This window comes from Lithobates pipiens, unplaced genomic scaffold (assembly GCF_037356315.1).
Source record: "Lithobates pipiens isolate NorthernLeopardFrog02 unplaced genomic scaffold, aLitPip1_a1.2 Scaffold_30, whole genome shotgun sequence".
In the NCBI taxonomy this organism is placed as follows: domain Eukaryota; kingdom Metazoa; phylum Chordata; class Amphibia; order Anura; family Ranidae; genus Lithobates; species Lithobates pipiens.
In genome coordinates this window covers 183,564,739-183,588,863 of record NW_027507791.1, presented here as the reverse complement: position 1 = coordinate 183,588,863, position 24,125 = coordinate 183,564,739, and the positions used below count along the sequence as shown (strand labels likewise).

Genomic DNA, 24,125 nt, shown 5'->3' with positions numbered 1-24,125 from the left:
AATGCTCTGCACAGATTTCTGATCACTGATATCAGCCCCACATAGCCTGACTTGTGCAATACTCTACAGAGATCTCTGATCACCGATATCAGCCCCACATAGCCTGTCTTGTGCAATACTCTGCAGAGATCTCTAATCACTAAAATCAGCCCCACAAAGCCTGTCTTGTGCAATACTCTGCAGGGATCTCTGCTATCAGCCCCACATAGCCTGAATTGTGCAATACTCTGCAGAGATCTCTGATTTCAGCACCACATAGCCTGTCATGTGCAATACTCTGCAGAGATCTCTGGTCACTGATATCAGCCCCACATAGCCTGACTTGTGCAATACTCTGCAGGAATCTCTGATCACTGATATCAGCCCCACATAGCCTGACTTGTGCAATACTCTGCAGGAATCTCTGATCACTGATATCAGCCACACATAGCCTGTCCCGTGCAATACTCTGTAGGGATCTCTGCTATCAGCCCCACATAGCGTGACTTGTGCAATACTCTGCAAGGATCACCGATATCAGCCCCGCATAGCCTGACTTGTGCAATACTCTGCAGAGAACTCTGATATCCGATATCAGCCCCACATAGCCTGTCTTGTGCAATACTCTGCAGAGATCTCTAATCACTAAAATCAGCCCCACAAAGCCTGTCTTGTGCAATACTCTGCAGGGATCTCTGCTATCAGCCCCACATAGCCTGAATTGTGCAATACTCTGCAGAGATCTCTGATTTCAGCCCCACATAGCCTGTCATGTGCAATACTCTGCAGAGATCTCTGGTCACTGATATCAGCCCCACATAGCCTGACTTGTGCAATACTCTGCAGGAATCTCTGATCACTGATATCAGCCCCACATAGCCTGACTTGTGCAATACTCTGCAGGAATCTCTGATCACTGATATCAGCCCCACATAGCCTGACTTGTGCAATACTCTGCAGGAATCTCTGATCACTGATATCAGCCACACATAGCCTGTCCCGTGCAATACTCTGTAGGGATCTCTGCTATCAGCCCCACATAGCGTGACTTGTGCAATACTCTGCAAGGATCACCAATATCAGCCCCGCATAGCCTGACTTGTGCAATACTCTGCAGAGAACTCTGATATCAGCCCCACATAGCCTGTCATGTGCAATACTCTGCAGGGATCTCTAATCACTGCTATCATACCCACATAGCCTGTCTTGTGCAATACTCTGCAGGGATCTCTGATATCAGCCCCACATAGCCTGTCCTGTGCAATACTCTGCAGGGATCTCTAATCACTGCTATCATACCCACACAGACTGTCATGTTCAATGCTCTGCACAGATTTCTGATCACTGATATCAGCCCCACATAGCCTGTCTTGTGCAATACTCTGCAGGGATCTCTGATATCAGCCCCGCATAGCCTGACTTGTGCAATACTCTGCAGGGATCTCTGATATCAGCCCCACGTAGCCTGTCCTGTGCAATACTCTGCAGAGATCTCTGATCACTGATATCAGCCCCACATAGCCTGTCTTGTGCAATAATCTGCAGAGATCTCTGATCGTTGATATCAGCCCCACATAGCCTGACTTGTGCAATACTCTGCACAGATTTCTGATCACTGATATCAGCCCCACATAGCCTGACTTGTGCAATACTCTGCAGGAATCTCTGATCACTGATATCACCCCAACATAGCTTGACTTGTGCAATACTCTGCACAGATTTCTGATCACTGATATCAGCTCCACATAGCCTGTCTTGTGCAATACTCTGCACAGATCTCTGATATCAGCCCTACATAGCCTGACTTGTGCAATAATCTGCAGGGATTACTGATATCAGCCACACATAGCCTGTCATGTGCAATACTCTGCAGGGATCTCTAATCACTGCTATCATACCCACATAGCCTGTCTTGTGCAATACTCTGCAGAGATATCTGATCACTGATATCAGCCCCACATAGCCTGTCTTGTGCAATACTCTGCAGGGATCTCTGATATCAGCCCCACGTAGCCTGTCCTGTGCAATACTCTGCAGAGATCTCTGATCACTGATATCAGCCCCACATAGCCTGTCTTGTGCAATAATCTGCAGAGATCTCTGATCGTTGATATCAGACTCACATAGCCTGTCTTGTGCAATACTCTGCAGAGATCTCTGATATCAGCCCCACATAACCTGTCTTGTGCAATACTCTGCAGGGATCTCTAATCACTGATAGCCCCACATAGCCTGGCTTGTGCAATACTCTGCAGAGATCTCTAATCACCAATATCAGCCCCACATAGCCTGTCATGTGCAATACTCTGCAGAGATCTCTAATCACCAATATCAGCCCCACATAGTCTGTCTTGTGCAATACTCTGCAGAGATCTCTAATCACCAATATCAGCCCCACATGGCCTGTCTTGTGCAATACTCTGCAGAAATCTCTGATATCAGCCCCACATAGCCTTTCTTATGCAATGCTCTGCAGGGATCTTTGATCACTGATATCAGCCCCACATAGCCTGTCTTGTGCAATACTCTGCAGGGATCTCTAATCATAGCCTGTCTTGTGCAATACTCTACAGGGATCTCTGATATCAGCCCCGCATAGCCTGTCATGTGCAATACTCTGCAGAGATCTCTGATATCAGCCCCACATAGCCTGTCTTGTGCAATACTCTGCAGAGATCTCTGGTCACCGATATCAGCCCCACATAACCTGTCTTGTGAAATACTCTGCAGAGATCTCTGATCACTGATATCAGCCCCACATAGCCTGTCTTGTGCAATACTCTGCAAAGATCACTGATATCAGCCCCACATAGCCTGTCTTGTGCAATACTCTGCAGGGATCTCTGATATCAGCCCTGCATAGCCTGACTTGTGCAATACTCTGCAGGGATCTCCGATATCAGCCCCACATAGCCTGTCATGTGCAATACTCTGCAGGGATCTCTGATCGTTGATATCAGACTCACATACCCTGACTTGTGCAAAACTCTGCAGGGATCTCTGATATCAGCCCTGCATAGCCTGACTTGTGCAATACTCTGCAGGGATCTCCGATATCAGCCCCACATAGCCTGTCATGTGCAATACTCTGCAGGGATCTCTGATCGTTGATATCAGACTCACATACCCTGACTTGTGCAAAACTCTGCAGGGATCTCTGATATCAGCCCCACATAGCCTGACATGTGCAATACTCTGCAGAGATCTCTGATATCAGCCCCACATAGCCTGTCCTGTGCAATACTCTGCAGGGATCTCTGATATCAGCCCCACATAGCCTGTCATGTGCAATACTCTGCAGGGATCTCTGATCGTTGATATCAGACTCACATACCCTGACTTGTGCAAAACTCTGCAGGGATCTCTGATATCAGCCCCACATAGCCTGACATGTGCAATACTCTGCAGAGATCTCTGATATCAGCCCCACATAGCCTGTCCTGTGCAATACTCTGCAGAGATCTCTGATATCTGCCCCACATAGCCTGTCATGTGCAATACTCTGCAGGGATCTCTGATATCAGCCCCACAAAGCCTGTCGTGTGCAATACTCTGCAGGGATCTCTGATGTCAGCCCCACATAGCCTGTCTTGTGCAATACTCTGCACAGATCTGAGATCAGCCCCACATAGCCTGACTTGTGCAATACTCTGCAGAGATTTCTGATATCATCCCCACAAAGACTGTCATGTGAAATACTCTGCAGGGACTTCTGATCACCGATATCAGCACCACATAGCCTGTCATGTGCAATACTCTGCAGGGATCTCTGATATCAGCCCCACATAGCCTGTCGTGTGCAATACTCTGCAAAGTTTATTGATCAAGGATACCAGCCTCTTAAGAAAGTTATCTGTGTAATACTCTGCAGAGTTCCCCATTACCAGCCCCCCCCCTCCCCCAATCAGTCCTGTGCAATACTCTGCAGGTTCTCCAATCAGTGGTACCAACACCTATAACCCAGTCCTGTAAAATCTCCAGGTTTCTCTGATCACTATGCAATACTCTGCAGGGATCCCTCATACCAGCTCCCTAGGATCAATCATGTGCGATGCTCTGCAGAGTTCTCTGATCACTCATAGCGGCCCATATGGGACGTTTTCAGTGCAATACTCTGCAGATTTCACGGATAGAAACCCCTACAGAGTTCCCTGATCAGTGACGGCAGTCCTGTGCGATGCTCTGCAGGTGATCACCCGGACAGGACAATGTTCTTGGCCCCCCACATCTGTATTGGATGTCCCCCCTGAGCACCGGCAAAGATTACATGGACAGAAATTACTTACTATATCTCTGATGGAGGAGCGGAGGGCGTAGTGTCAGAGGATGCCGCTATAGGGCGCTGTCCTGATCTGTCACCGGAGCTCTCTGAAGACACACCTCCTTTCTGGTTGCCAAGGAAGATAATGGCGCCCGCTCAGCCTTCGGTTGCCTGATAATGCAGCTGCGTCACAGCCCTCCGCCAATCAGAGGCAGCGCGAGCCATTGGTTGAGAGAGAGAGAGAGAGCGCGCGCGGGACATAGGGGGGACCTTTCGCATAGATGTGTTTATGGCCACAACTTATTTACATGAAGGTATGAGACTGTCTGACTCCGAGCACTCCCCTCCCTCAGCTCCTCCCCCTCTGCCGGCCTCTGCTCTCATTTCCTGTCATGTGCAGAGCTGGGAGGTCGGATAATGTGTGCGGAGATCTGTTCAATCCGCTCTCCAGGAGCCCATGGCAGACAGTCCAGATGTACGTGATAGTCTACAGGTTGCCCCCCCCCCCTCCACAGTGTCCCCCTGTGTCCTTCCCCCCCCCCCCCCCCAGTGTCCTCCACTTAAATTGTCCTACAGTATTCTCCACTCTCCCCCCCCCCCCCATGGTGTCCCCCCACGTCCTGCTCTCCGCTAACCCACCCAATTGCCCCCCTGTATCCTCCAACCACCCAAATTGTCCCACAGTGTCCTCCACCCCCCCCTCCCCCTCAGTGGCCCCCTGTGTCCTGCTGTATTCTCTATCCCCCCCACGGTGTCCCCCTCTATCTTCCACCCACCGAGTCCTCCTGTGTCCTCACACACAGTGTCCACCACCCCCCCCCCCCCCATGTTGTCCCCCTGTATCCTCCACCCACCCAAATTGTCCCACAGTATCTTCCACCCCCCACAGCGACCCCCCTGTGTCCTGCTGTATTCTCTATCCCCCCCACGGTGTCCCATTTTGTCGTCCTCTCCACCCACTCGCCAACTGTGTCCCCCTCTATCCTCCACCCACCCCACAGTGTCCCCCTGTGTCCTCCACACCCTCCACCCACCCAAATTGTCCTACAGTATCCTCCACCCCCCTACGGTGTCCCCCCACATCCTGCTCTCCACTCACCCATGGTGTCCCCCTGCGTCCTCCAACCCCCACGGTGTCCTCCTGTATCCTTCACTCACCCACCCAATTGCCCCCCTGTATCCTCCACCCACCTAAATTGTCCCACAGTGTCGTCCTCCACGTCCCCCTGTGTCCCCCTGTGTCTTCCTGTGTCCTTACACACAGTGTCCACCCCCCCCCAATGGTGTGCCCCTGTATCCTCCACCCACCCAAATTGTCCCACAGTGTCCTCCACCCACCCACAGTATCCTCCACCCCCCACAGTCACCCCCTGTGTCCTGCTGTATCCTCCACTTGCTCGCCCACGGTGTCCCCCTGTGTCGTCCTTCGCTCGCCCTCGGTGTCCCCCTGTGTCGTCCCCCGCTCGCTCGCCCATAGTGTCATCCTTTCCACTCGCCCGTCCACGGTGCCCCCCCCCCTTTGTCGTCCTCTCCACTCGCCCGTCCACGGTGCCCCCCCCCCCTTTGTCGCCCGCCCACGGTGCCCCACCTCTTTGTTGTCCTCTCCACGGTGCCCCCCCTTTTTGTTGTCCTCTCCACCCGCCCGCCCACGGTGCCCCTCCCCCTTTGTCGTCCTCTCCACTCGCCCGCCCACGGTGTCCCCCTGCGTCGTCCACCCCCCTCCAACCAAATTGTCCTCCTGTCCCCCCCACAGTGACCCCCCGTGTCCTGCTGTATCCTCTCCACCCACAGTGTGCCCCCGTATCCCGGTGTCCTCCACCCACGGTGTCCCCTTGTGCCTTCTCCCCCACGGCTGCCCTGAGAGACGCTGTGTCTAGAGGATCCCAGTGCTCTGCTGTGTGCCCTGTGTGTTGGTTTGTGCCCTGCTATTTTCCCTACTGCTTACCCCGTGGCATGTAATGTGCCCCATGCCCTGCTGTATACCACCTGATCTGACCTACTGTGTGCCCTGTGTCATCTTCATACCCCACCCCAGGCATCTTCATCCCCCTGTACTTCTCTGCCAGGTTCCTACCACCCCACCTGCTATCATCATCCCCATACCCCACCTCTGATATCCTACCACCCTGACCCCTGTCATCAACATCCCCATCCTCCCCCCTGTTCCCCACCACTAGCATCCAACCACCCTACCCCATCATCATCCTTCTCTCCATTCCCCCTATACCCCACTGCCACCCCGCCCATTGTCATCAGCAATCACGTCATCCCTCTCTACCCCACCTCTGGCATCCTACCATTATAGGGGAGATATCATCTCCTCTCACCCCCCATGCTGTCATCCAGCCAAGTGCACCCCAACAGTTGCATCACACACCACAATACTGCCCTGCCACCCAGTGAGAGGTAATGATTTGCAGTAATCTCTAGCAACCAATCGTTGAGTGGTAATATTGTACAGTAACCTATAGCAACCAATCAGTGAGTGTGAACCAGATCTTTGTTTACATTATTAAAGTTTTTTGGTATAAGTCTATGTGTGTGTTTGATTTTTGGGATGTTGGGGTGGAGAGCGACATTGCTAGGAGTGGGGGAGCCAGGAAAATGTTTGTCCAGTCAGTATTAAAGACGGCTCTGGGTATCCCCAGGTGTGCAGGGTGAGGAGGTTGGCACACACTGGGGTAAAGCCATGGAGGCTCCAGCTGAACCCCCCTCCCCCACACTGAGAACATCTCATCAACTGTAGTCAATATCAGGCTCTAATGCCGTCCTACCCTTCTCCCAAAGCCGGCATTGTTGTGCATGGCAGGAGTTGTCATGTCCGCACAGCCTCTGACCATCCCTTGTATCATGTCCGCACAGCCTCTGACCATCCCTTGTATCATGTCCGCACAGCCTCTGACCATCCCTTGTATCATGTCCGCACAGCCTCTGACCATCCCTTGTATCATGTCCGCACAGCCTCTGACCATCCCTTGTATCATGTCCGCACAGCCTCTGACCATCCCTTGTATCATGTCCGCACAGCCTCTGACCATCCCTTGTATCATGTCCGCACAGCCACTGACCATCCCTTGTATCATGTCCGCACAGCCTCTGACCATCCCTTGTATCATGTCCGCACAGCCACTGACCATCCCTTGTATCATGTCCGCACAGCCACTGACCATCCCTTGTATCATGTCCACACAGCCTCTGACCATCCCTTGTATCATGTCCGCACAGCCTCTAACCATCCCTTGTATCATGTCCGCACAGCCTCTGACCATCCCTTGTATCATGTCCGCACAGCCTCTGACCATCCCTTGTATCATGTCCGCACAGCCTCTGACCATCCCTTGTATCATGTCCGCACAGCCTCTGACCATCCCTTGTATCATGTCCGCACAGCCTCTGACCATCCCTTGTATCATGTCCGCACAGCCTCTGACCATCCCTTGTATCATGTCCGCACAGCCTCTGACCATCCCTTGTATCATGTCCGCACAGCCTCTGACCATCTCTGACAAGAGTCGTCCCCCCCACACACACACATTAGAGTTCTCGTTTTAAATGCAAGTTGGAAGTATTCAGACCCTGATGTAAAGGGAATGTTGTGCAATCTGATATAAGGTGATCTCTGGTCACAAATTGTGTGTGTTTTTTTTTTTTTAAACAGCGTGGGGGTCCCCCTAATATTGGGGTCTGATATTAACCCCTTGCCGCCGAGCGTACGCAGATGTGTGTACTCGGCTTCCGGGGGTTATACCGGGATGATGCCCGCACCTGCAGGCATCATCCCGCTACCGATTTTGGGAGCCGCTCTTACTGGTGCTCCCGCTCAATCAGGAGCACCGATGCGGCTTTATTCCAGTCTCATTGTAAACATGGAAGTGACGTCATAACATCACTTCCCGTTTACTCTGCTGCCAATGGTGCCGGATTTAAAATTATATACAGTATTCATAGTCGCCGAAAAAGGCGATGTGAATACTTTGAAGTGTAAAGGAGGGGTGGGGGGTCTTTTAGACCCCTGATCCCTCCATAATGAGTACCTGTCACCACCTATTACTGTCACAAGGGATGTTTACATTACTTGTGACAGCAATAAAAGTGATAAAAAATATATTAAAAAAAAAAAAACAATTTATTAATTTTAAAATAAGAAAAACATTTTTTTTTAAAGGGGCCCCTCATCTCCGCGAGCTCGCGCAGCAAAGAAACCGTCGTGCCCGCATATGTAAACGGTGTTCAAATCACACATGTGAGGTATCGCCGTGATCGTGAGAGTGAGAGCAATAATTCTAGCACTAGACCTCCTCTGTAACTCTAACCTGGTAACTGGATTTATTTTTTTAAAGCATCGCCTATTGAGATTTTTAGGTACCGTAGTTTGTCGTCATTCCACGAGTGCGTGTGATTATAAAGTGTGACATGTTTGGTATTTATTTACTCGGCATAACATCATCTTTCACATTATGAAAAAAAATTGGGCTAATTTTACTGTTTCGTTTTTTTAAAACTCATGAAAAAGTGTCAATTTTTCCCAAAAAGTTGCATTTAAAACACCGCTGCGCAAATAACATGTGACATAAATATTGCAACAATCGCCGTTTTATTCTCTAGAGTCTCTGCTAAAAAAAAATATATATATATAATGTTTGGGGGTTCCAAGTAATTTTCTAGCAAAAAATATGGATGAACTTGTAAACACCAAATGTCAAAAATAGGCTTAGTCATGAAAGGGTTAATTTTAAGGGGAACTTCATGACAAAAGGTAAAAAGACATAACCCCCCCCCCCCAAACTACATCAGACCCTTATCCGGGCATACAGCCCAGCAGGTCAGGAAAGTGGGGGAAATGACTAGGGGCCCCTGAAGAATACGAGGCCACATGCCTTCAATGTGGGGGCGATTCTATGGAGCACCCCCCCTAAAGCACCTTGTCCACATGTTGATTGGGACAAGGACCTCTTCCCCCAAAACCCTGGGCAGTGGTTGTGGGGGTCTTCGGGCAGGGGGCTTATCTGAGTCTGGGCTGGGTCACCCGCTGACATCATCGCATTACTCCACCGTGTAGTTATTTGGCGGTGGAGCAGGCAGTTGGCGGGGAGCCTTCAATGACACTGAAGATTTTTTATTTTTTTTTGGATTGGACGGGCATCCTGATTAATGATGGATCCACATCTGGGGGACATTGTTTTTGATTTTTTTAATAAAGTAATTGTCAAAAACTCATGTTGTGTCTTTATTCACTTTTTGGGTTAATAGTTAGGCCTTATTCATTCATATGGAGGGCCCATGACTCGGGGGGGACCCCTTGTTAAAGGAGGCTTCCATAGACCGATAACCACCTGCCCGCAGACCGATCCAACCACTGTCCTGGTTGGGGGCAAAAGGCCCTTGTCCCCATGGGAACAAGGTGCTTTGGGGGGGGGTAGAGCCATGTTGAGGGCATGTGGCCTGGTATGGTTCAGGAGGGGGCGATGCTCGCTTGTCTCCCCCCCTTTCTTTGCCTGCCAGGCTACATGCTCTGATAAGGGTCTGGTATGAATTTTTTTTTCATTCTGGCGTGGGGTTCTACTTAAACTCCATACCAGACCCTGCTGATGACAGCCGATGACTCATCAGTTGATAAGGACGTGGCAGCCGGCTTGTCAGCCCGCTCCTTAGTAGCCAGCTATTCTTTAAATCAGGGCTCAACAAATCCCAGGCGCCAGGTCGCCGTTGCGACTAGAAATTGTGCCCTGGCGCCTGGGTTTTTGTCACTGACAGGAGCCTCTGTTGCTCTGTGTCTGGTAGTTGGGATGGAGCAGGAAGAGAGCGGCTCAGCAGCCTCTGACATCCTCCTCCCTTCTCCACACACTGTTGGCAGAGCAGCGCCGCAGTGTGTGGAACTGTGTGTAGAGAGGAGCTGTCACAATGGAGGCTGAATGTCAGGGTGGGCGGGACCCAGCTTTCCAACACCAGCCAATGGGATGGGATCTGGGCGGACCAATATGTGTATGTGGCCCCTCCCCTTTCTTAAAGTGGAGGGCCACCCTGAAAAACAAAGGAAGGTAAGTCGGCTTATTAACCAGTTGCCGACCGCCGCACGACGATGTACATCGACAGAATGGCACGGGCAGGCCATTCTGTCGACGTACCTTCCCCCCCCGGTGCCAGCGACGGTCGGAATCCGTTCAGGAGCGATCCGGGATGAGGGGGCGGCCATTCATTCATGGCCACCCCCTCGCGATCGCTCCTGACGAATGGAAGTGCAGCATGACATCACTTCCTCTCCTGTAATGTAAACACAGGCAGAGGAAGTGATGTAATCTCTCCTCTGTGTCGGTATTTTTCGTTCCGGCACCGAGGAGAGCGGATCGGTGAGTTGCACCAACACTACACTACACAGTAGAACATGCCAGGCACACTCTCACCCCCCCCATCACCCCCCCAATCACCCCTGCACCCCCAGTCACAGTGACACCAATTGCATTTTTTTTTTTTATTGCATTGGTGTCATTTGTGACTGTAATAACTGTTAGGGCAGTTAGGGTTAGCCCCCTTTAGTTCTAGGGTACCCCCCTAACCCCCCCAATAAAGGTTTAACCCCGTGATCACCCCCCATCGCCAGTGTCACTAAGGCTGGGTTCACATTGCAGCGGTTTATGAGAACGGATGTGATTCGCACCGCACTGCAGTGCAAATCACATCCGATCTCTGTGCGATGCGAGTTCAGCCATACAGATAGTATGGCTGAATTCGCATCGCACCCGCCGCAAACTCGCACGGGACCCTTTTTTTGGTCCGCAGCAGAATCGGATCGCATGGGTGTTCACACCATGTGATCCGATTCCTGTCCGAGTTTGCAGATCGCACTGCAATATGCGAACTGATCTGGGGGTGTCATTAACATTTCACTGACACTCCCAGCAGTTCGCATAGGGCAGTGTGATGCGGGAACCCGCCGCGGATTCGTGGCGTTCTCGCATCGCTCCAGTGTGAACCCAGCCTAATAAGCGATCGTTTTTCTGATCGCTGTATTAGTGTCACAGGTGACGCTAGTTAGGCAGGTAGGTATTTAGGTTCGCCGCAGCTTTTTATAGCGCCAGGGACCCCCATATACTACCGCATAAAGCCCCCTGATTGCCCTCTAGTTAACCCTTTCACCAGTGATCACCATATAACTGTTACAGGTGACGCTGGTTGGTTAGTTATTTTTTTATAGTTTCAGGGCACCCGCCATTTATTACCTAATAAAGGTTTAACCCCCTGATCACCCGGCGGGTGATATAAGTTTGAGGGTCAGATAGGGTCTGCGTCGCCCCAGGCAGCGTCAGGTTAGTGCCAGTACCGCTAACACCCACGCGCAAAGCATACACCTCCCTTAGTAATATAGTATCTGATCAGATCTATATTAGTGTCGCCAGCAGTTTAGGTTTCCCAAAACGCATTGTTAGCGGGATCAGCCCAGATACCTGCTAGCGCCTGCGTTTAGCCCCTCCGCCAAGCGCAGCCCAGCCCACCCAAGTGCAGTATCGATCGATCACTGTCACTTACAAAACACAACACACATAACTGCAGCGTTCGCAGAGTCAGGCCTGATCCCTGCGATCGCTAACAGTTTTTTTTGTAGCGTTTTGATACAGTCGCTGACAGCCTAGGTGCTTTTTTACCTGTGAGTCTCACTAGTGTACCCCTAAATTTAGGGGTGTCTACTTTCCAAAATGGGGTCATTTTGGGGGGGGGGGGGGGGTTTGTGCCATCTTGGCATTTTATGGCCTTCAAAACTGCGATAGGTAGTGAGGAGTGAATTAAAAAACGTACACCCTTAGAAATTCTGAAGGCGGTGCTTGGTTTTCGGGGCCCCGTACGCGGCTAGGTTCCCAAAAAGTCCCACACATGTGGTATCCCCGTACTCAGGAGAAGCAGCAGAATTTATTTTGGGGTGTCATTTCACATATGCCCATAGCATGTGTGAGCAATATATCATTTAGTGACAACTTTGTAAAAAAAAAAAAAAAAAAAGTTTGTAATATTCCCGCAACTTGTGGCAAAATATAAAATATTCCATGGACTCAACATGCCTCTCAGCAAATAGCTTGGGGTGTCTACTTTCTAAAATGGGGTCATTTGGGGGTTTTTGTGCCATCTTGGCATTTTATGGCCTTCAAAACTGTAATAGGTAGTGAGGAGTGAAATCAAAAATTTACGCCCTTAGAAAGCCTGAAGGCGGTGCTTGGTTTTCGGGGCCCCGTACGCGGCTAGGCTCCCAAAAAGTCGACCACATGTGGTATCCCCGTACTCAGGAGAAGCAGCAGAGTGTATTTTGAGGTACAATTCCACATATAACCATGGCATGTGTGAGCAATATATCGTTTAGTGACAACTTTGTGTAAAAAAAAAAAAAAAATCGCTTGAGGCAAAAAAATAAAATATTCAATGGGCTCAACATGCCTCTTATCAATTTCCTTAGGGTGTCTACTTTCCAAAATGGGGTCATTTGGGGGGGTTTTGTACTGCCCTGCCATTTTAGCACCTCAAGAAATGAGATAGGCAGTCATAAACTAAAAACTGCGTAAATTCCAGAAAACGCACCTTAGTTTGTAGATGTGACAACTTTTGCGCAAACCAATAAATATATAGTTATTGACTTTTTTTTTACCAAAGACAATTGGCTGAATACATTTTGGCCTAAATGTATGACTAAAATTGAGTTTATTGGATTTTTCTAATAAAAAGTAGAAAATATCATTTTTTTTCAAAATTTGCGGTCTTTTTACGTTTATATCGCAAAAAATAAAAATCGCAGAGTCAGTCAAATACCTTTAAAAGAAAGCTCTATTTGTGGGAAAAAAAGGACGCAAATTTTGTTTGGGTACAACATTGCATGACCGCGCAATTACCAGTTAAAGCAGCGCAGTGCCAAATTGTAAAAAGACCTCTGGTCATTGACCAGCAAAATGGTCCGGTCTGAAAGTGGTTAAGTCAGCAGCTGCAGTGTTTGCAGCTGCTGACTTTAATTTTTTTTTAACCGGCCCTCCTCTTTAAGCAGCCCAATCATTGGCTGGATAGCTGCCGGATCCCGCCCACCTCTGACATCACGCTGAGTTTGTGAGCTCCTCTCTCTCCATACAGTTTCACACAGTGCAGTACTGCAGGGAGCATTCAGTTTCACAGTTACATGATCGGCTGTGAAACCTGCCAGTGCCACCTGCCAGTGCAATCCAGTGCCACTTGCCAATCTGTGTCACCCACCAGTGCCACCTGCCAGTGCAATCCAGTGCCACCTGCCAAAGCCAGTTAGTGCCATCTGCCAGTGCCACCTGCCAATGCCAGTTAGTGCCAGTGCCACCTGCCAATGCCAGTTAGTGCTGCCTGCCAATGCTGCCCATCAGTGCCACCTGCCAGTTCCCATTAGTGGCACCTCAGTGCTGCCTATTGGTGCCCATCAGTGCCACTTGTCAGTGCCCATCAGTTCCAACCTCAATGCTGCCCCATCTGTGCCCATTAGTGCAGCCTATCAAAGCACATCATTGAAGGAGAAAAAAAACTTATTTGCAAAATCTTATAACAAAACAAAAGTTGATTTTTTTTCATTTTTAAATATTGTCTTTTTCTCTTGGCATCAGGCATGAGAAATTCTTATTGTCCGATGCCCCAGACATGCAGCGCTGGGCAGAGGATTTAAATAACTGTCTCCTAACTTTTTCAGCTGGCTCCTAGATTCTAAGCAAATTTGTCAAGCCCTGGTCTAAATAGTATTTAGATCAATCGATCAATTTTTTTGATCGATTCAAATTCTAATCGTTCCAAAAATGTGAAATTTGTTAGAAAACAGATTTATACAACGGATGTAAAAACGAAAGTCTGCGTCCGCTTTTCATCAGATTTTCTACCAAAGACAAAAACGTGACGAACGAATGGAGAAAATGGATTGGCCGTGTGAAAGGACCCTTAGGCTGCTTTGCCACCAGAATTAAGGAACAACCTATAATGAAGAGCAAAGCCTTCACCCCGGTCCTCTGAGGGTACAGGATAACCCGACTCATTTCTATAGAAAGTGCCTCACAGTAGCCATATTGTCAGTGTGTTGAGCTTTTAGGTAAAGCTAAAAATTCTGCAGAGAGAGAAACTTTTTTTTTTTTCTAATATTATATAGTTACATAGAAGGTTGAGGTTGAAAAAAGACACAAGTCTATCCAGTGCAACTTGTGTGTGAGATTATATGTCAGTATTACATTGTATATCTCTGTATGTTTTGGTCTTTAATTTAAAAAAACTATAAGATGAATATCTTATTGATGGTCCCTACTGATAACACCGCTTGTGGAGGAGAATTCCACATCCTCACCGCTCTGACAGTAAAGAACCCTCTACACAGTTTAAGGTTAAACTGCTTCTCTTCTAATTTTAGTGAAAGTCTTTTTAAATTTCTTTTCACTGAGAAGTTTTATCCCTATTGTGGGGTCACCAGTACGGTATTTGTACATTGATATCATATCCCCTCTCAAGCGTCTTCTCCAGAGAGAATAAGTTCAGTGCTCGCAGTCTTTCCCCATAGATGAGAGCCTCCAGTCCCTTAATTAGCTTTGCTGCCCTTCTTTGTACTCGCTCCATTTCCAGTACATCCTTCCTGAGGACTGGTGCCCAGGACTGGACAGTATACTCCAGGTGCGGCCGGACCAGAGTCTTGTAGAGCGGGAGAATTATAATTTTATCTCTCGAGTTGATCCCCTTTTTAATGCCAATATTCTGTTGGCTTTGCTTGCAGCAGCTTGGCATTGCATGCCATTGCTCAGCCTATCATCTACTAGGACCCCCAGGTCCTTTTCCATCCTAGATTCCCCCAGAGCTTCTTCCCCTAGCGAGAAAATTGCATTCATATTTTTGGCATCCAAATGCATCATTTTACATAATTCAACTTTAACCGGTTCTCGACCAGCGCACGGCGATGTACGTCGGCAGAATGGCATGGCTGGGCAAATGTGTGTACCTGTACGTCCCTTAAAATATGTCGCCATGCCATCGCGTGCGCGCCACTGGCCGGGACCTCCGTGAGTCGGGTTGTCGGTCCCGCAGACTCAATCACCGTGGGGAAAACCGCGATCGTCTCACAGGGAGGAAGAACGAGGAGATGCTAATGTAAACAAGCATCTCCCTGTTCTGCCTAGTGACAGTGTCACTAATCATAGCTTCCTGTCATCAGGAGCAGAGATCAGTGATGTGTCACACGTAGCCACGCCCCTCCCCCCACAGTTAGAAACATGCCCCAGGACAAATTTAACCCTTACCCTGCCCCCTAGTGGTTAACCCCTTCACTGCCTGTGTCATTTACATAGGAATCAGTGCATTTGTATAGCTCTGATTGCTGTATAAATGACAATGGTCCCAAAAATGTCCGATGTGTCCGCCATAATGTCGCAGTCACGATAAAAATCGCTGATCGCCGTCATTACTAGTAAAAAAAAAATTATTAATAAAAATGGCCCCCATTTTGTAAATGCTATAACTTTTGCGCAAACCAATCAATAAATGCTTATTGATTCTTTTTTTACCAAAAATATGTAGAAGAATACGTATCGGCCTAAACTGAGGGAAAAAAAATGTTTTTTTATATATTTTTGGGGAATATTTATTATAGCAAAATGTAAAAAAATTATTTTTTTTTCAAAATTGTCGCTCTTTTTTTGTTTATAGCTCACAAAATAAAAACCGCAGAGGTGATCAAATACGACCAACAGAAAGCTCTATTTGTGAGGAAAAAAAGGGCGTCAATTTTGTTTGGGAGCAACGCCGCACGACTGCGCAATTGTTCGTTAAAGCGACGCAGTGCCGAATCGCAAAAAGTGCTCTGGTCAGGAAGGGGGTTAAATCTTCCGGGACGGAAGCAGTTAAAGTGGTTGTAAACTCTTACAGACCACTTTAACCTACAGGTAAGCCTAGATAACGGCTTACCTGTAGGTGTAAGAAATATCTCCTTAACCTACACGGTTAAGGAGATATTTCCCCAAAAACGGGCACTGATGTCTATGGCGCAGGCGCACTGAGCGTGCCGTTAGTGGCGGCTCCCACGCCCATGCGCCGGAGTGACGTCATCGCTGCTCTGGCCAGTCACAGTGCCAGAGCAGCGATACCCGGAAGTCACGCTGGGTTTCATGGTGGTGATGGAGGACGTGGACGAGGGTCGCTTTGGGGGCTTCGATCTCAGGTAAGTAATTCATAATGAGATAGTATGCTATGCATACTAGCTCATTATGCCTTTGTCCTGCAGGGTGTTTTTATTTTTAGAGAGGGTTTACTTCCTCATTAAACCTCATTTGCCATGTAGTCGCCCACCCCATTCATTTGTTTAGGTCGTCTTACAAGCTTTCCACATCCTACGTAGATGTTATTCCTCTGCTGAACTTTTTATTGTCTGCGAATACTGAGATTGGGCCGTATATCCCATCCTCCAGATCGTTTATCAATGAATAAACGTTTGTTTATTTTCATTTTTGTTTTGTTTTGGCATGCCCTCCATGCCATTCCCAGCTCCCCATGTCTTTTGTATGACATTGGCTTTCTGCTCCTACAAGTGGGCAGAATTGTAATAATAGGATTTGCCATCTATAAGCCCCATACACATAATAATGGCGCGTACACATGGCTGGACTTTCCGGCAGACCAGGTCCGACGGTCTTCCCAACGGACTTTCAGAGGAGTTCCGGCGGACTTCCGAACGAGCGGACGTGGCCACACACAAATGGACTAAGTCCATTCAAAAGTCCGTTCATTTTGAACGTGATGACGTAAGACGGGACTAGAAAAGGAAGTTCAGTAGCCAATAGCTTCCCTTGCGTCGTATTTGGTCCATCGGCCAGCACACAGGCGAACGGTTTTCCGATAGGAATTGAGTCCGTCGGACAGATTTGAAACGTTCTATTTCGAGGTCCGTCTGATTTTTTAAATGAAAAACGATCGGATTAGTCCACACACGATCGGACTGTCCGACAAACTGATTCCGTGGGACCTGGTCTGCTGGAAAGTCCGGTCGTGTGTACGCGGCATTAGAAGATCGGAAGAAAAATGTTGGAGGAAAAGACGTAAGAGCAAGACTGCGCATGCTCGGAAGAGAAAGAATACATTACAGAACAATTCAGCACATTACATCTCCCGAGGTTGTATTCTGTTGTGTGGAAGTTTAGGACCCTCTTCATTTTCCATATGAGATTAGCATAAAAAACAGAAACGATCATTTGTCGGAAAATCTCATGGTGTGTAGCAGGCTATAGACTTCTATTGGCCGACTCTGAGGACGATTCCCACAACTGGGATCCCAAACCCCTGTGTAATGGATGGAAAACCTATTTGGTGCTAACGAAGGATGAAAAGAAACAGTAAAGTGAATGGGAAAGTAGAATGTGTTGTTCCTGGAGGGACTTGTGTAGTTTCAGGAATACAGCTTGAATCGGGAGTTCCGCCGTTTTTTTATTTTTTAAGTCAGCAGCTACAAATACTGCAGCTGCTGACTTTTAAAATAAGGACACTTACCCGCCCAGCGCGCCCGCAATGTCGGCAACCGCCGCCATCTTGTGTATGGGAATCAGGAAGTGGAGCCTTGCGGCTTTACTTCCCGGTTCCTTACTGCGCATGCGCGAGTCGCGCTGCGCAATAAGGATGGTCCCCGCTGTCTCTGGGATCCGTGTGTTTCCCAGCGGTCAGCGGGGGACCCGCAGAAAGTGGCGTAAATATCCGAAGATTCTGCGGATATCTATGCCGGAACTGGGTGCAAATACCTGTACTGTACAGGTATCTGCACCTCCCTCCCCCCTGAAAGGTGCCGATTGTGGCGCCGGAGGGGGGGAGGGTTCCAATGAGCGGAAGCTCCACTTTAGGGTGGAGCCCTGCTTTGAGTTCAGCTCTGAAAGCACAAAGAGTCATCAGGATCATTAGAAATATCCTTGATGGCTCATTACCAGCATGTCACCATCACAAGGTCATGCCCAAGGGTATGCCAGATTTCGCAATATCTATTTACTGCATATTCACTGAATTCCAATGCAATACTGACTCATCTTGGCATCACATTAAGGTACGTATTAACCACTTCAACCCCGGAAGATTTTACCCCCTTCCTGACCAGAGCACTTTTTGCGATTCGGCATTGCATCCCTTTAACTGACAATTGCGCGGTCGGTGCGACGTTACACCAAAACAAAATTGACGTCCTTTTTTTTCCCCATAAATAGAGCTTTCTTTTGGTGGTATTTGATCACCTCTGCAGTTTTTTTTGCGCTATAAACAACATAAAGCGTACATTTTGAAAAAAACACATTTACTTTTTGCTATAATAAATATCCCCGAAAAATATATAATATAAAGATTTTTTTCCCTCAGTTTAGGCCGATATGTTTTCTTCTACATACTTTTGGGCCCCTTGAGGGTAGGGACCGATGTGAGTGTGCAACATACAGGGATCGGGACAATTGTAGACACTCACTCAGGTTGAACTGGATGGACTGGTGTCTTTATTCAACCTTACTAAGTAGTAGTAAATATGAAACTTTTGGCAAACAAAAAAATTGCAATACGCGTATATTGATTCAAAAGTTATAGCATCTACAAAATAGAGGATAGTTTTATGGCATTTATTTTTATTTTTTTTAAATTGGTAATGGTGGCAATCTGCAATTTTTATCGGGACTGCGACATTGTAGTGGACGCATCGGACACTTTTGACACTATTTTGGGACCATTGTCATTTATACAGCGATCAGTGCTATAAAAATGCACTGCTTACTGTGTAAATGACACTGGCAGTGAAAGGCTTAACCACTGGGGGGGGGGGGGATGAAGGGGTTAAGTGGGTCCTAGGGAGTGATTCTAACTGTGGGGGGATGGGCTTCCAGTCACATGACGGCGATCACTGCTCCCGATGACAGGGAGTGGTGATCTCTGTCATGACACAAGGCAGATCGGGGAAATGCCTTGTTTACATAGGCACTTCCCCATTCTGAGACTCCGTGACACGATCGCCGGTCACGCGGGCATGGTCGTCTGCTATCCTTGGCTCTTAAAGGGGATGTACAGGTATGCCCATTTGCCCACCGTTGCCATTGTGCCGACATATATCAGCGTGCGGCGGTCAGCAAGTGGTTAAAGGAACTTAGTGTTTAAAACCTGTTGTTTTTTTTTTGGTGCCACTTGCTTTATTTAACCACTTGCCAACCGGGGGCCATACCTGAAAGACGGCTACAGCGCGGTCGTGTTTTTCTGGGTGGACTTCTTCCCAGAATCTTGCTCTCGCACGCCCCCTGGGGCGCGCTCCCACAAACATCCGTGACCACCGGGTCCGGAAGACCTGGCACATCACGGATCGCGGTAAATGGCCACTGCCCGTTTATCACGTGATCGCTCCGTCAAGTGACATGACGCCGGTTCCTCCCTCCCCTGTCTGTACCGCTCGCTACAGTGTGAGGGGAGAGGGGGAGAGATGGCAGCAGCGCTGTGGGCTGGATGTGAAGTGCCCACAGCGCTGCTCAGTGACAGTACTTTGCCCATATTGTGCAATACTCTGCCAATACTCCAATACTCTGCAACACTGTGCAGTACTCTGCAACACTGAAATGCTCTGCCAATACTCTGCAATACATTTTAACAGAAAGAGAGAATTTATTTATTTATTTTACTGAATTTATGGTCTTTTTTGATTTATAGCGCAAAAAAAATTAAAAACCCAGCGGTGATTAAATACCACCAAAACAAAGCTCTATTTGTGTGAAAAAAAGGGCAAACATTTCATATGGATACAGTGTTGCATGACTGAGTAATTGTCATTCAAAGTGTGAGAGCACCGAAAGCTGGAAATTGTTCTAGTTAGGAAGGGGGTTTAAGTGCCTGGTGGCCAAGTGGTTAAATAACCTTATCAATATTACCCAACCCCAGACATTTTTTTTTTCAATTGTGAACTGGGGTTGCCACCTTTTCTTTAAGCCAAACCCGAGCACTTTAGCGGCGCACAGCAATTATTATTTTTTTAAGGGCAAACACTGTGCTGAAACATGTCCAGAGCCAGAAGCTCATTCAATGGTAACATGAGCATCAAAGCTGGAGCCCAGAGCATTGGGAAAAGGTGACCCGGTCTGATGAATCCTGTCTTCTTTTACATCATGTGGATGTCGGGTGTTTCCATCACTTACCTGAGGAAGAGAAGGCACCAGGGTACAGTATGGGAAGTCTGATCCATGGAGGCCCCACCCTGCAACCTACAGAACTTATATGGTCTTCTACTGATGACTTGGTTCCAGATACAACAGCGAACCTTCAGAGGTCTAGTGGCATCCATGGTTTGTTGGGTCAGGGCTGATTTGGTGGCAAATGGGGGGCCTACTCAATATTAGGCGGGTGTTATGGCTGATTGGCGTATGAGGACCGATCGAAACTAACCATTCAATGTGTAACTAGACAATCTATTCTGATTGTACAACGTGTGATTAGCTTTAAGCTGATCATACACTAGTAGGTTTAAGAACAAACATTCTTACCAAAGTTCTCATTACATTCAATTTTCTAAACAGAAACCAAATACACTGTTCAATCGAAACTTTCCAACCCGCTTAAATTTCCTCGTCACTGTGGCCAAAAGCAAACTTTGATTTGCCCCTGTAATAGACATAAGTAAAAGAATCTGGTCAGCCACACAATCGATTAAATCACCTTTTATGTGGACATTTCAAAAAAGACACTCCACAAAGGAAGGTAAAAAAAATAGCACTCCGGCCAATGCGCTTCACGCCAACATCGGCGCTTAGTCATAGCGAAAACTTTGATCTGACCCCAATAAAGATAAAAAAATTGAATGAACGTTCCTGGAATGAGAGTTTTTGAAGAAATTCTTGTAGAGTATGGATGGACAGCCTGGAGCAATGTCCATGTCACACTTGCGTTCGTGTTGCTGGTAAAAGCTGTTTGTATGTGTCAATCCGTTGTTCACCGGAACGCGCTGTTAGGAGTGATTGTGAAAGATTTCTGGCCAGTGAGGGAATGACAGCATGGAAGGAGGTCGGTAGTTTCTCAGCCTTCTATAGTGGCCTTTTCACTGGCTTGTCATTGCTGGCTCAGCTCCTGTCTGTGTCTTGCATTAATGCACATGCGTTTTCTTTACATTATGAAGCCTATTTATGTAACCACTTCATGCCCACGCTATAGCCAAAAGACAGCTACAAAGCAGACACTAACTGCCAGGAGGGCGTCCCTGGTACAGATCGTGCTAAATGGCCAATCACAGCGGCCATTTAGCACTCGATCGCAGTGTCCAATGGAACGTGAACTCATATGTAAACTAGGGGTGCACCGAATGGGTTTTTTGCTGCCGAAACCGATACCAAAATTGAAAAATACACTAGGCCGAAAACCGACAACGAAACTGACCGATAACGAAAATGAATGTTGTTAAAAAATATTTTTATACAGGATATGGTCAGAGACTGGGCACATGGTACAGGAGATGGTCAGAGACTTGGGACATGGTACAGGAGATGATCAGAGACTGGGGACATGGTACAGGAGATGATCAGAGACTGGGGACATGGTACAGGAGATGGTCAGAGACTGGGGACATGGTACAGGAGATGGTCAGAGACTGGGGAAATGGTACAGGAGATGGTCAGGGACTGGGGACATGGTACAGGAGATGGTCAGAGACTGGGCACATGGTACAGGAGATGGTCAGAGACTGGGAACATGGTACAAGAGATGGTCAGAGACTGGGGACATGGTACAGGAGGTGGTCAGAGACTGGCGACATGGTACAGGAGGTGGTCAGAGACTGGCAACATGGTACAGGAGGTGGTTAGGGACTGCGGACATGATAAAAGAGATAAGTGCAGCCAGTGTTGTCCCCAGTGCAGCCAGTGATGCCCCCTGTGCAGCCAGTGATGCAGCGAGTGATGCCCCCTGTGCAGCCAGTGATGCCCCCCTGTGCAGGAAAGAGAGAAGAGAGCCATCTCCACCGCCTGGTTGAATAGAGTGCCGGGAACATCACAGCTTTAATTTCAATAGCTGTGTGTTCCCCGTTGCACGCCGTCACATACAGCCCCTCCCCCCCTGGTCAGGGGAACTTTGATAGACAGATCACCCGTCCCAGGATTGAACGGGTGATCTGTCTATCAAAGTGCCCGGACAAGGGGGAGGGACTGTATGTGATGGCGCGCGATGGGGAACACACAGCTATTGAAATTAAAGCTGTGATGTTCCCGGCGCTCTATTCAACCAGGCGGCGGAGGCAGCTCTCCTGCGCTATACACCCCCCATGATGGGCGGCACCAGGGGCGGGGGCGGTGCTCCGCCCCAACCCAGGCCCCGCTCCATTTTCAGCTCAATTATGGGCTGTTTTTTCATTTCGGCAAATTGCCAAAAAGGGCATTTTTGGCCGATGTGTTTTGGCGGCCGAAATTTCGGTGCATCCCTAATGTAAACATATGAGATCATCTCTCATCGCCGGCTCTCCCTCCTCACACAGAGACACCGTGTGAGGAGGGAGAGATGAATGGCTGCAGCTGCAGCGTCAGTGAGAAGTAAGAACACACACACAGTAAAGCACACACACACACACACACAGTGAAACACACACAAACATGCCCACCTGTCCCCAGTGCCCCCTATCAGTGCCATCTGTCCCCAGTGCCACCTATCAATGCCACCTGTCCCCAGTGCTACCTATCAGTGCTCCCTGTCCCCAGTGCCACCTGTCAGTGTCACGTGTCATCAGTGCCACCTGTCAGTGCCACATATCAGTGCCCTCTGTCATCAGTGTCAGATGTCATCAGTGCCACGTATTAGTGCCATCTGTCATCAGTGCCACGTATTAGTGCCATCTGTCATCAGTGCCACGTATCAGTGCCATCTGCCATCAGTGCCACGTGTCATTGTCCTGGTGCTCCAGGGCCTTCAAAAGTGTAATAGGTAGTTACAAGTTAGATGTGTAATTTATGCTCCTAGAACATGTTACGGTGCTCCCCGCATGTTGGGCCTCTCTAAGTGGCCAGGCTATGAAAAAGTCCCACACATGTGGTATCGTAATACTCAGGAGGAGTAGCAGAATGTATTTTGGTGTGTCATTTGTGGTATACACATGCCATGTGAGAGAAATAACCTATTGTGGGATAAAAAAAAAAAAAAGTCATTTTGCAAAGAATTGTGGGAAAAAATGACACCACCACTATGCCTCTTACTAAATACCTTGGAATGTCTACTTTCCAAAAAGGGGTCATTTGGGGGGTATTTGTACTTTCCTGACTTGTTCGGGTCGCAGGAAATGAGATCAGCCACCAGTACATCAGATGTGATCAATTTTCTATGATTTGCACCATAGCTTGTGGACTCTCTAACTTTTACAAAGACCAAATAATATGAGGTGATCAAATACCACCAAATGAAAGCTCTATTTGTATGAAAAAAAGGACAAAAAATTTATTTGGGTACAGTGTTGCATGACTGAGTAATTGTCATTCAAAGTGTGAGAGCACCGAAAGCTGAAAATTGGTCTGGGCAGGAGGGGGGTTTAAGTGCCCAGTAGGCAAGTGGTTAAAATGGGCAAGATTCACCACCATAGGTGTGCACAGCCTGTTGCATTAAGCCCCATACACACTATCAGATATTCTGATGATTTTATCCTTCAGATTTACATAAAAGGTGCTAGAAGAAAAACAATAAAAGTGCTGTGTTAGGAAAGCGAAGATTTATTTGCTTTCCTAACACTAAACTGCCTCTCCGCCAATCAGGTGCTCGGGTCTGTTACCTGTCACCTGATTGGCTGAAACAGCAGGTGGTGCTATTGGACACCCAACACGAGGAGAGGATGGGAGGTGATGCTGGCTTGAAGGACCCCCACTCGTTGCATTCACCCACTACCCCAGCAAGACAGAATAAGTGCCAGGCA

At 48.2% G+C, this 24,125-nt stretch overlaps 1 protein-coding gene across 1 annotated transcript in view; it reads left to right on the top strand.

Annotated features, from left to right (window-relative positions):
• The first annotated feature begins 4,406 nt into the window (after positions 1-4,406).
• Positions 4,407-24,125, top strand: part of LOC143943381 (receptor-interacting serine/threonine-protein kinase 3-like) — an 81,708-nt gene continuing 61,989 nt past the window's right edge. The window contains exon 1 of the mRNA XM_077465114.1: positions 4,407-4,554. The gene's annotated coding sequence lies outside the window, so the exon portion shown is untranslated. The remainder of the gene's footprint in view (positions 4,555-24,125) is intronic.